The sequence below is a fragment of the Triticum urartu genome, chromosome 4A, assembly GCF_056163025.1.
Source record: "Triticum urartu cultivar PI428250 chromosome 4A, HENAU_Tu73, whole genome shotgun sequence".
Lineage (NCBI taxonomy): Eukaryota > Viridiplantae > Streptophyta > Magnoliopsida > Poales > Poaceae > Triticum > Triticum urartu.
The window spans coordinates 350,551,756-350,565,023 of NC_141876.1; positions in this window are offsets into that span (position 1 = coordinate 350,551,756).

A 13,268-nucleotide genomic window follows, 5' to 3' on the forward strand; every position below is an offset into this window, starting at 1 on the left:
CTCCCTCCAGATACGTCTCCTTCTTGCCGGCCCTTGAGATCCAGGCGATTCCGCCGGATAGAGGCTCTCCTCTCTCTACTCGCGGTATGAAAAAGTGGCGGAAGAGGGCTACGTTGGGAAGGACTCCGACAAAGTTTTCGCAGAGATGTGCAAAAACTGCTATTGTCAGGACGGCATTGGGGGTGATGTCAAGGAGGTGGAATCCATAGGTATTCATGATGTCGCAGAAGAAATCAGAGAAAGGCGGGCAGAGCCCGCAGTAGAAGAACAGAGCAAAAAAGGGGTATCCATTCGGAGCCTTCTTCCAAGCGGCGGCGGGGAGTACCTTTGTGCGCGGATGCGCGCGCGTCTCCGCCGACCAGAAAAGGTAGTAGTTCTCCCTCAGCTCCTTCGCGCCAAGCTTGGGGGGGAAGACGGACCGCTCCTTCCGCAGCGCCGTGAGCCGCTGCGCCTCGGTCAACTTCACGGCCTTCCCCTTGTCGGCTTTTGGAGCCATGGCGGAAGCAGTGGAGGAAGTCGATGGCGTTGGTGGTGCTGGTGGCGATGGGGGGCGGAGCGCTACTCTCTCTCTCTCTCTCAGCTTTGGGAAGGCGAGGGAGCGGCGGAGATTTCTGAGATTGGAAACGGCAACGGGCGAGTGGGCAAACTGCCCCTGTTTCCCCTGCTTATAAAGGGGGAGGGGGCGGATGTTCCGCATTTCCGAATAAAGAAACCCCCACGACCTCTCCCACGACGCAGAATTCAACGCGTGCCGTTCGGGGAGGGCGCGGTGGATACGGAGTGAGATTCGGCGTAACCTAGGCCGCGCGTGCCCGTACCCTGTTTTGGGCCTGGCCCAACAGCGCTCGGCACCGTGTATGGCCCAGGCCCGGGGGCTCCTGTCGGTGTACTAGAGTAGGGGTACCCTAGTATCCCGAACTTGTGCACGGGCAGTCGCAGCATCCCGCGGCAAGGCTTGCCGGGTGACCGCCAAGGTCCTCCGTGGTTCCTTTGGAGCCATTCAAGAACAAAGTGTCCAAGCCAAGAAGACAAGACCCCGGCAAGAGGAGCTTGCCGGGAAGGATATCAAAAGCATCTCAAGACCCCGGCAAGAGGAGCTTGCCGGGAAGGCCATCCAAGGCATCCCAAGGAACTTGCCGCGGCGCACCATGTGCCCCGGCAAGGCCCGGTGAGCGACAAGCTCCCGGACGCGACAAGACAACGACCGCGGCAAGCTGCTTGCCGCGGCAAGCCACCTCTCCGTGCCCGTGCTCCAGCACATCCACCAACGTGTTGCTCTGGGGCCCTTCCAGGCGTACGTGGCGGAAGGCTGTGCAGCCAGGGGCGTGTGGTGGCAAGCGGCGCTGACAAGATCGCCATCGTGGCGAATGGTGGCGTCCCTGGCGGTCCCTTTTCGCACTGTTTAGGCAACACAGACGGGCATTTAAGGCCCTTGTCCCCTGCCGTCAGGGTTAGGTATGATACACTGTAGCAGGTAGCTGTGCCTACCATAGCACCTTTCCATTTTTGCCCTTTACCTCCGTTGCCACCTGTCGGTAACCCCTTGAGCATATAAAAGGAGGCCCATGTGCAACGTAGAGGGGGGTTCGAACACTCACGCTCGGTCTCGCTAGCTACTGGTGTGTACTGTAGCACTCCGCGCTCCCGAGCTAGAAATCAATACAAACCACAAAGCAGGAGGAGGGTTTTATGCATCCGTGCGGCCCGAACCTGGGTAAATCGCTCGCGTGTATCACCTCGATTTGCTCTTTGCACGACCTCCGCCCCCGCCGAACCGAAAGGGATCCGGTCCCCCGGTCCCATAGGTGTTCGTGGATCAGTACCCCGACACCATGCTATGCTAGTAGACGTGGATTGGGTGAGTGTATCCATGACAGATGTGATATTGATAATTAATGGTTTATTTAAGGTGGTAACTTTAATACACATCTGGGTGGATTGAGGCACCTGGGTATTCCAGCGATTACATGTTTTTCTTTATGGACCACCACCCAAGCTCAAAGGGATCATGAGATTATTCATGCTAGAAACTTCCGTGTGCATCCACAAGCTACTATGGGCTCTAGCATAGTTGATTAAGTCGTGTGAACTCTTATAGTGATAGACTAGCAGATGTAGGGGAAAGTAGGTGTAAGGGTCTACCCGATCGTAAGGTGCTAGCACTTCTAAAAGACTATGTCTCGGTCATCCATTTCTCAAACACCCTGTAGTGCGAGAATTCCAATGGAGGAGATCGAGTCTTGTGGGGAAAAGTGTGCAAACCTCTGCAGAGTGTATAAACTAATCATGGTTAGCCATGTCCCCGGTTATGGACATCTTGAGTATCTAGTACTTGGATTATCATGTGAATCTCATCATGTGACTTTATTTAATTTTGTTGGGTTTTAATGATGATGCTTAATTAGGATTGAGAGGGTGTCTATACTCTCAATGTTTAACAACTACCATGATAGTTAAATAAAATTTATTCCTTTGCAGTAGGGAAAAATTGGCTTTACGCAAAACTGTAACCATAGAGGTTTTCACCAGCCATATATGCATGTAGTATAGCCTATTTCTGTTCATTTCTCTCTATGTGTTACTTTGCCAGCATATTCCATGTGCTGACCCGTTTTCAGGCTGCAACGTTCATGTTGTAAACTTTTCAGACGACGAGTAAAGAGCTTTAGGTCGTGGTTCTATACTCAGTGATGTTGTCGGAGTTGGTGGACTCACTTATCTTCCAAGCCTTCCGCTGTTATCGTTATTAGATGGCCTTAAGCCATATTATTTGTAATAAGTTCTCTTTTGAGACACTCGTTGTAATAAGTGTGTGATTGCTACTCTGTTATAAATCCTTCAAGTACTGTGCGTGTCAGCATTATTGATCCAGTGATGACACTGAACCACAGAGACCGGACCATTTAAGGTCTGGTCGCTACAGAAAACTATGTTCAAATATGAATCCAATGATATAGTTTTTGTTGACATGCACTAACATTTTGTCAGCTAAATCTTCAGTCAAATTCAATGGGGGACTAAAAAACCACGACTGATATAGTACTAGTGTAGAGGGCGGCGCTGCACGGGAGTCTCACCCGGCTCATGGTGCGGCAATAAAGCTGTCATATCACAAAACCCAACCACTCCCAGTAATAAGTGGTCTGGTAAAATAAACGGACAAGCAACCATCACATCCCTCCGTGTTCTTTGCATTTCATCTCTCTGCATTTACTTTCTCTAGTTCATCTCGCACACTCGATCCCTGGCTACTACTCCTAGTATCCCTAGCTACTACTCCTAGGGCCAGTTCTCTTGGCGGCTTAAAAAATAAGCCGTATCTTCCCCAGCTTTTCCCATAAGACTAGTCACAGTGGAGAGTAACATTAAGGCGCCTCACTCATTTGTTTGGCCTTCTGAACTACTACTAGTACCTCCGTCCTGGTTTATTCGTCACCATTGTAATTTGTGCTAAATTTTGACCAAAGATTTAACTGATAAAATGTTAGTGCATGTGACATGCACAAACATTTCATTAGTTAAATTTATGGTGACATACAATATGCACGTACTTAAAAAGTGCGTACGGAGACACAAGGTTTCCAAACATTTCATTTTACATACTTAATTAAGGACGCTAATAATTCCCCGAAGTTCGAGATGTATCATTTGCATCCCAAAACTAATGAGATCGCCTTAAGAAACTAAATTATATTCCTAATAAGAGCCATGACACTCGCAGGAGCGCTTGCGGCGCGCTAGAAGTGCCCGACGCGCCGACACAACACCTCTTCCTCAGCCTCGCAAATCGCGAGGTGCTGATTGGCGGCTTGCTGGCGGGCGAGCGTGATCTCACCGGTGTGGTGATCTGGCGCCAACAGGTACTCCTCCTTGCTGGAAGCGTGCACCCGGTCCACGTACCGCCAAGCGTAGATGAGGTGCTTGGGCCCGACTGCACTCAGGGCTTTGTCACGGGCATCCTCCGCCACCCTCACGACCCTCGCACGAGCCTTCTGCCAAAGAGCCAATTGCCTGACTCTCTCGGACATGACATAGGCCTGCCAGGCAGCTTGCCCCTCAGTGCGCTTCTCTTCCTCGGCCTTCTTCTCCGCCTCTATTTTCACTACAAAAAAAAGACACATCCGTGACATTTTGGGCCGAACGATTTGTTTTGTCATGCTTATGACACTTCTATGATGATAATTGTGACAAAACTCGGTATCATCATAGATGTGGTGGGCTGCTACTTCTATGACAAAACTCGGTATCATCATAGATGGTCTTTTCGTCATGGGCAAGCCGGAGACGCAGCTGCATGACATTCTTTGGGCTGTCCATGACGGAAAAACCATGGTAGAATCTAGGGCAAGGAAAATATCGGGGAGTTCCCGGTTACGGTGGGTGGTCGGGGGCCGAGCGATGCTCGTTTCTCTCATACACGTACGCGTGTGGGTGCGAGGCGTTGGGCTCTAAGTGAACCCGAGCGATTGCACTACAGGCTACGCGTTACTGAACCCGAGCGATTGATTGATGGCTATTAACTGAACCCGATCGAGAGATTCCTTCGCCACACTACTGCTAACTGAAGCCGATCGATGTTGCCTCCGGATGAACAGTGATCGTTGTTGGGGGGGGGGTTGGGTGAATAGTTCCTGTTGGGGGTTGGATGAAGAGGACCCCGTGGTAGTAGAGGTCATTGCTGCTAGATGAACAGGACCCTGATCGAGCTGGTTGGGGGTGGATGATCAGGACCCCGTGTGAGGGCTGGTTGAACAGTCGCCGGTGGAGGGATGGATGAAGAGTAGTCGGTGGAGGGATGGATGAACAGTAGCCCATGGAGGGGTGGTTGAACAGGACCCCGTGGAGAGGGCTGGTTGAACAGTAGCCGGTGGAGGTTGGATGAACAGGAGCCCGTGGATGAACAGTCGTAGGTGGCGGCTAGAGGAAGTCGACGTTGGATGAACAATAGCCCGTGGAAGCTGGAGGAGGTCGACGGTGGAGATGAACAGTATCCCATGGAGTCCCATTTTGCGGTACGCCACACCCCTCCCGATGAACAGGACCCCTGTTTCGACCGTAGCGCTCCAACATAAGTCCGTTTCCTCTGTTTTGTAGTACGCCACACGCCTCCCGATCTACAGGACCCTGTTTGGACCGTATGAGGTCCAAGAGAAATCTGTTTCCTCCGTTTTGCGGTACGCCAGACCTCTCCCGATGAACAGGATCCCGTTTCGACCATGGCCGGTCGAACACAAGGCCATTTCCTCTGTTCTGCGGTATGCCAGGCCTCGTTTCGATCCGCTATTCCGTCCAAGCCGGTTGGCTCCCAATGAACATGACATATTCCGTTGCCTCCCAGTGAACACGACGCATTCCTTTGCCTCTCCATGAACACGAGGATGATGCACTTTCTCCATTCTGACCCATGCATGTACACGAGACCTGGCCGTACATATGCGCAAGTAGGCGTTCGAGACCCCGCCCATATGTACGTATGTGGCTGTATTTACTTTCTTGCACCCTGGCCGTTGTACATATTTGTACACGATATTAGCGGGATTGCGTGACATGCTACGTGTGCGCCTCTACTACGACACGTGGCCTTCCTTACACGGCCACGGTTCATCGATGCAGCCTCCAGACAGACCAATCGACCAGTATGTACGTACACGTTGCCGACTAGAATGACAACGCTACGTACGCTTCGATAGGGTGGGTCCTGACTGTCAGGCACTTCCTTGTGTGCGAAGATGTAGCCGGTGGTTCCCAGTAGTCAGGGGGAAACATTTTTTTCACAAAATACGGTGGCCCATCCGGTGGGTCCCTGCTGTCAGGTGGAGGAATAATTATTTTGCCCGTAATAAGGAGGCACTTCCTTGCTGCTGCCGTGGACCCAGCTGTCAGCCTCTCCATGTACAGTACTCTTCCGATGGAAGTCATTCCTTAATCATGTTGTCCATGCCGCGCTGAGAGCACCAGGGCGGTGGACGGTGGCGAGGCCTAGGAAGGGGACGACGCGGAGCCGCGGAAGACGCTGCAGTGGATTCCCACGCGGAGAGGAGTACGAGGGTTCACTGGTTTGGCTGCGGTGTGAGGCTACTGTTACCATAGAATAATAGGGAGTGTGGGTGAGTAGAGGGATGGCCTGGCCAGCGGTGGGAGTAGTACGGCGGTGAGGCCTCCGTGACATCATAGCCGGCCACGGGAGGCTGGAGCACGCAGCATGACCGGCGCTGGTTTGTGCGGCTGGACCAAGAAGACGAGAGGTTGAAGAAGCACTACGGCCGTTGGATGGACATCATACGGTCACTGAAGCTAGAATCGTTCCTATTGACTAAGTTGACAAAGCCCTCCATCCCCGTCAACTTAGTAGGCCCACAAGTCAGCCTCCCACTATGGTGGGTCCCAGCTAGCATGGGGTATTCATTTTTTGTGCATAATAAGGAGGCACTTCCTTGCGTGCGAAGATATAGCTGGTGGGTCCGACTTGTCAGTGGGGGGAACGTTTTTTTCGCGAAATACAGATGCCCTTCCGGTGGGTCCTAGCTGTCAGGTGGATGAATCATTATTTTGCGCATAATAAGGAGGCATTTTGTTGTGTGCGGCCGTGGACCCAGCTGTCAGCCTCTCCACGTACAGTCCACTTTCGATGGATGTCGTTCGTTGACCATGTTGACCACACCGCGCTGAGCACATCCAAGGTGGTGGACGATGACGAGGCCTCAGCAACAACAAGCCGGAGATGGGAAGATGCGGGAGTGGAATCGCAGACGGAGAGGTGTATGAGGGTTAACTGGTTCTGGTGCGGTGTGGTTTGGCAGTCAGTGGAGAAGAATAGGAGGTGTGGAGGGGTGGAGGGATGGCCTGGCCGGCGGTGGGGTAGCGCTTCACAGTAAAGTGTGCTAAGCAGACCTGCTAGCAGTAGGAGGCAGGAGCAGGTGGTCCCGGCGGCATTGGACTAAGAAGACGAGAGATTGAAGATGGATGCCGGTCGTTGGATGTAAATCCAACGGCTAATGATTTCAGAATCATTTGTTAACTAAGTTGACATCGACTTGTGTTGGTTCGACCTACTAGCCCACATTTCAGCCTCCAAAAATGTGGCACGTATTCAACCTATTTTTTAAGAATTTACAGTCAATTTGATCTATTTTTGTTTAGAACGCTAATGTAGAGTTCATGCTGCCCATTTATTTTTTTCTAAAAAATTACAAGCCATTTGCACTTTCTCAAAATACACGATTTTGATGGGCTGATTCTAATTATAATGTTGGGTTGGGCGCAGCAATGTTATCAAAAAATAAACTGGGGCTGAGCATTTTGTTATAAATATATTTAAATAATAAGTGATTTATTATTACATTGGTCCTTAAATCTTACCAAGCTTTTGTACACAATAACCAGGATTTTCGTTGCCAAAAAAAATCTAGGATTTTATTGTTAAGAAATTATTTTTATAAGTTAATAAGATGTGGGATATTGTTTTCTTACATATGTAAGTATCTGTTAAATATATGATGACAATAACAATAATATATAATAAAATATAAAGTAATTTAAATATATATAATATAGTCAGAAGGAAAACATAAGTTGGACCAGGCGTTCCTATTCTTATATAGAAAAATAGAACAGACCCCTGCATTTTCTTTGAAACAATACATAAATTGGGCTGCCCATGTTTCAGGAATAATAAAACCTCCGATGGGAGGTCCATAGGCCAGTTGATACATAATGGCCCTCAAGAAAATACAAACCGACATGTCGTGGGCTGCGCGTGTTAAAAAAGAAAGCCTAGACGGGGCAGCCCACAACTGAGCTGATACTTGCTGCCCCAGTGATAATAAATGATACCTGCCAGCTTCCCCGCTTCGTTGTGAATTTATCACCTTTAGTAACTACGTTGAAGCACCTAAAAAATGTAACTATGTTGACAGACCTGTTGGCCCCAACGTCAGTATAGCACTAGGAGGAAGTATTTTTTCAATGAGGCACTTGCTTGCGTACGGCCATAGACCTGGTGCGTCCCAACTGTCTGCCTCTCCACGTAGAGTCCTCTCCAGATTCCTCTCATTTGTTCAGCATGGTCACAACGGCAGACAGCAGCGCCGCGGCGAGCGCACAAAGCCGCAGGAGGAGATCGGACCACCTGAGGCAGTGCCTTATTTGTAATGAAAGTACTGAACTAGCCCAGTGGCCAAGTGACACTACACGACAACTATTCCGCCCGGGTTCGATTCCACCTAATGTTGGGAAAATATCTCCAATTTTTTTGCCTCTGCCATTATTGACATGTGGGTCCCCATTTTCATCTACGCACACCACGTCCAACACTTGCCAAAACTTCGTCCCTTGTTTTCTCTATTTTTTGCACACTCGACATTGTGTGGGCATTTTGAAAATAGCATATATTTTAAACTGTGCATCATATGAAGATGTGCTATTCATGAATGCTGATCAGCAAGATGTTAACTGGCTGGTAGTCCCATTTTCGACCATGAATAAAACTTCCAACATGATATTATCCCTGTTTGAAAAGGCCATGTTAACATAAATGCTCTGCCTCTGAAAGTTGCAGTTTCTTATCTGAAACTTAAACTTGCAGTTTCTTCTCTGAGAATCACATTGTCTGCACTTTTATACTCCTATGAAAATACTTTTTTAAGTGCTAAAAATAGATCTCTAGAATTCATAAAATACTTCATATGGTCAATACTGCAAATCTGAAATTCAAAAGACATTCATATTCCTGCAAATACTGACAACCCTAAGCTCCTCCTCACAATTCACAACAGAAAATACACAACACAAAACACAATTCACAACCTGCAAATACTGACAACCCTAAGCTCCTCCTCACAATTCACAACCTGCCCAACTATTGGGCTGGGGGGCAGTCCCTTCCTATTCCTCGGCGGCAAAAAGCCGCCCCTTGAGACGATGTGAACAGCGAGGGAGAGGACGGCAGGGAAGCATCGTCGGGCCAACTCCTTTTCTCCTCTCGTAGTTGGGTTTGGTCGACGAAGACTCCACTGGCTCGCTCTGGCATGACACTCCCACAAACGGCACCCTGTAGATGCTCAATCCTTCAATCTCTAGTGGATGCTCCATTTGGGCTTGATACTCCCACCACCGCTCCCTCATGATCAGATTCAGTGAATCTGTTTGCTCCATGGCCCAGAGGAGCAGCTCTATGTACTCCCGCATGACTGCCTTCGGGAGTATCACCGCCTTTTCGCTCTATTGCAGATATTTGGCCATGGGAGTCACCGTCACTGCTAGTTGGTCCTTATTGTCAAACCAAGATTGTATCTCCAACATCCTAGGTAGCTTCATAGGGTGGCCGTCTGCGATCCTCACGTATCGGTTGTACTCCTCCATTGATCTACTTCTCCACAACACCTTCACTAACCGTCGGTGGTTTTTAAATGGAAGAGGAGAGGAGCAGCGCTGGTTTTGGATTGGAAGAGGAGAGGAGGGGCGGTGGTTTTGAAATGGAAGAGGAGAGGAGCGGCGCTGGATTTAGATTGGAATAGGAGAGGAGCGGTGCTGGATTGAGATTGGAACAGGAGAGGAGCGGCGCTGGTCTTGGAAGTTATTTTTTGTTTTGCGTATTTTGGATCAAAGTTTGACCATGTACTGTATTTGACAAGCAAAATGTGAATGCATGTAACCAAAAATTGTATCGGTTGGTTTGTATCTGAATGTACTTTCAAATTATATATTTTTGGCAACGTACACCATATATTTTTTTTGTGAAATTCATGGTCAATTATGCCCAAGAATAAAAGGGAGACTAGTTAATGTGGGGTCACTTTCTTAATTGAATGGTAAATTGATTTTGATTTTGATCTAGTGACAACACGCCGGCCCTCTTGTCCAATCCTAAATCACTGCCGCACGCTCATCTCCCTCTTCTCCATTGCAAAACCACCTCCTCTCCATCATCTCCATTCCAAAACCACCATCTTGCCTCTCCCTCTTCTCCATTGCAATACCACCTCCTCTCCTCTCCATCATCTCCATTCCATAACCATCGTCTCGCCTCTCCCTCTTCTCCATTGCAAAACCACCCCACTCCTCTCCATCATCTCCATTCCAAAACCACCGTCTCGCCTCTCCCTCTTCTCTATTGCAAGACCACCGTACCTCTTCCCATCTTCCAAAGCTAGCATCGGACCACTCAGAAGGACATCTATGGAGAGGATGCAACAGTGAATCAGGCAGATCGCCGGCAGCGACCAGGCAAAGTTAGCCAGGTTGAAGGAGATCCTTACTTGGTTTTACAATGAGTGAGCGATTTCAAGGATGATGAGGGCCATGTGGCAATGTATGCGAAAGAGCGAGACGACGATGATGAGGACGGCGATGTACTCCTCAGCGGCAGTCACGCCGCAGTCCTTTGAGTTCATCGAGTATCTCCTCTGGGTGATGGAGTAGATAGATTCGCCCGATGCAAAACTCAGGCGGAGGTGGTGGGCGTACAGGTCGAAGGTCAAGCACCCAGAGGATAACGAATCGATCGAGTACGGTGTGTCATTCGTGAGGGTGCAGAGCCATCCGGAGCCACATGAGTATTCGTTCTCCCACCATAAGAGGAGGCTGGATGGCGCGACGTCGCTTCCCCGCCGTTCTCCATAGTTCCCTTGACGGTCGCCTCATTTCAACGGTGGCGATAGGGTTTAAGGTAAGCTTCACACTAACCTAATCTTCCATCAGCTCATGCTTACAATCAGTGTGACAGCTAATGAAAATCATGCTTACAATCAGTCTCTGAGCACTATGCCAAATCACCCTAAAATAGCTCTGGACCTTTGGGTCAAAGTTTTGACACCGTGTACAAATATAGAAAAATAGATTGGTGCTTCTTTCAGAAAGGAGTACTCCCAAGAAAACTGTCAATATAAGCTACTAGTATTTGGTTAGAGGAGTTGCTGCCGAGAAAGATCCGTCCATAGAAGGCGCCACACATCCCACTGGTGGTGGTGGATGCCAATGCGTGCATGGAGCATGGTTGGTGTCACTAATTTTTACTTGGCACACCTCGCACTCTACATATATGCCGGTTCCATTCGTACATTGTGCAGTTCAATGAAAATGCAGCTGAATAACCCTGTTTGCATAGATAATGAAAAAGCGTGATTACATTATAGTGGTACTAGTTGATGAAACATACAATAATAAATAGAAGAAAATATTGCGATAGTATCATTGTAGGCCATGCTGTGAGGGCGAGATGGGCCCTGCAATGCCTCATACGTTATGCTTCATACTGGAACTCGACCCAAGTCTCCCCGATACACCTTATGCCAGTGATGAATATCACTGTACAACGGTAGTACAAGGAGGGGCCTTGAGACATTCCAATCTCTATTTTTGTGCAGATCAACTAAAATTAAGCACCCCAGTTTGCAGAAACACTTAAACGTTAACAATGGGACTAGTTGATGAAACATATACTAACAAAGAGAAGCACTTTCTTTATCTACGTTGGAAATGACATGATAGAGAGAACACTCGCTCTATTTTAACTATATTATTACTTCATTTTTTCAATGGCACTTGGGTCGAGCAGGTGGCAAATGAGGTGTATCGTGCGTCGCAACGATGGAGGCCGGGGTGCTTAGATTGGGATGCTGAAGCTGGCTATTTCAGGCCCTATCTTCCCCCCTGATGTTTCTATGATTGCATTTGGGTTGTAATCCAAACTTGCTCGAGCTGGTGCTGCGTCCCCCTACCTGCCTAGGTTATGTGGCGAACTTGTCTCCTGCTAGTACCCAGTTCGTTCTAGTAGTAGTTGCATAATTGCCCGTTTACACTGAGATGTTCTCGGATGATGGTTCTCTATGGTTGGGTTTCTTTAATGAAATCGCAGGAAACCCCCTCTTTCGATATATAAAAAATCAGTGGCACTAGCGGTGCCAAAACATTGCCTCAAATTAATAGTGCCACTAGATTAAGGTGCAAAATAATAACATTACTGCTTTATCATGGCAGTGCCAAAACAGTAGCACAAGAGCAGAGTCAACATGTAGGATCTTTGGCAAATGATCAGACCAAAAAGGAACATACGTCACGATGGGAACCATATCCGCAGTCAACGCCATCGTAGAAGGGATGACACCTGTCACCAACATGGATGATTCAATTCATGGGACTTTTTGGTGCAGTTCACCTAAAATGAAGTAATTTCCCATGAGCTAGCAGCTTCTTCTTCATTTTTTAAGAAAAGGGCTCCAGCACCGGTTCCATTTCCATCAGAAAACAAAACCCACAGAGCTTCTTCTTCATTAGTTGCAATAAAATTGAGCAACATCAAGGTTGGTTGTGAAGCTCCTGGAATTTTCAACTATAATTTGGATATCATTTGTGTAGTTCAACTAAGATTAAGCATGAAATGTATATCTCTGTTTGCACAAAAAAGGTGGAAATGAGGATGACTAACAAGTGATGGAACATACATCAAATGAAAAGAAGCATGTTCCTTATCTGAATGGCAGTCCTACAAGGATAGTGATAACCGACAAGTTTTCGAGGGTAGAGTATTCAACCCAAATTTATAGAATCGACAAAAGGGGAGCCAAAGAATATTTGAAGGTATTAGCAGCTGAGTTGTCAATTCAACCGCACCTAGAGATTAATTATCTGCAGAAAAGTAGTATGATAGTTTTGATAATAGTAGTAGGAGTAACGGTAACGGTAACAGTGATAACAATAGTTTTGTAGCAAGTGTAACAGTGATGATAGCAGTAGTAACTTAGCAAGAACAATATAAGATATATTCGTAGGCATTAAATTAGTGAATTTTTGGATGATATTCACCATTAGACCGTTATAACCTAGGGCAATACGGCACTAGCTCTAGTTCATCGATATAACGTAGGCATGTATTCCGCAAATAGTCATACGTGCTTATGGAAATAACTTACATGACATCTTTTGTCCTACCCTCCCGTGGCAGCGGGGTCCATATTGGAAACTAAGGGATATTAAGGCCTCCTTTTAATGGAGAACCAGAACAAAGGATTGACACATAGTGAATACATGAACTCCTCAAACTATGGTCATCACCGGGAGTGGGCCCAGATATTGTCACTACGGGGATGCTAGATCATAATGTTGGGTTTCGTAGTAATTTCAAAAAATTTCCTACGCACACGCAAGATCGCGCTGATACGACGTAGAGGAAGTAGTCGTACGTCTTCACGATCCAACCGATCAAGCACCGAAACTACGGCACCTCCGAGTTCGAGCACACGTTCAGCTCGATGACGATCCCCGGACTCCGA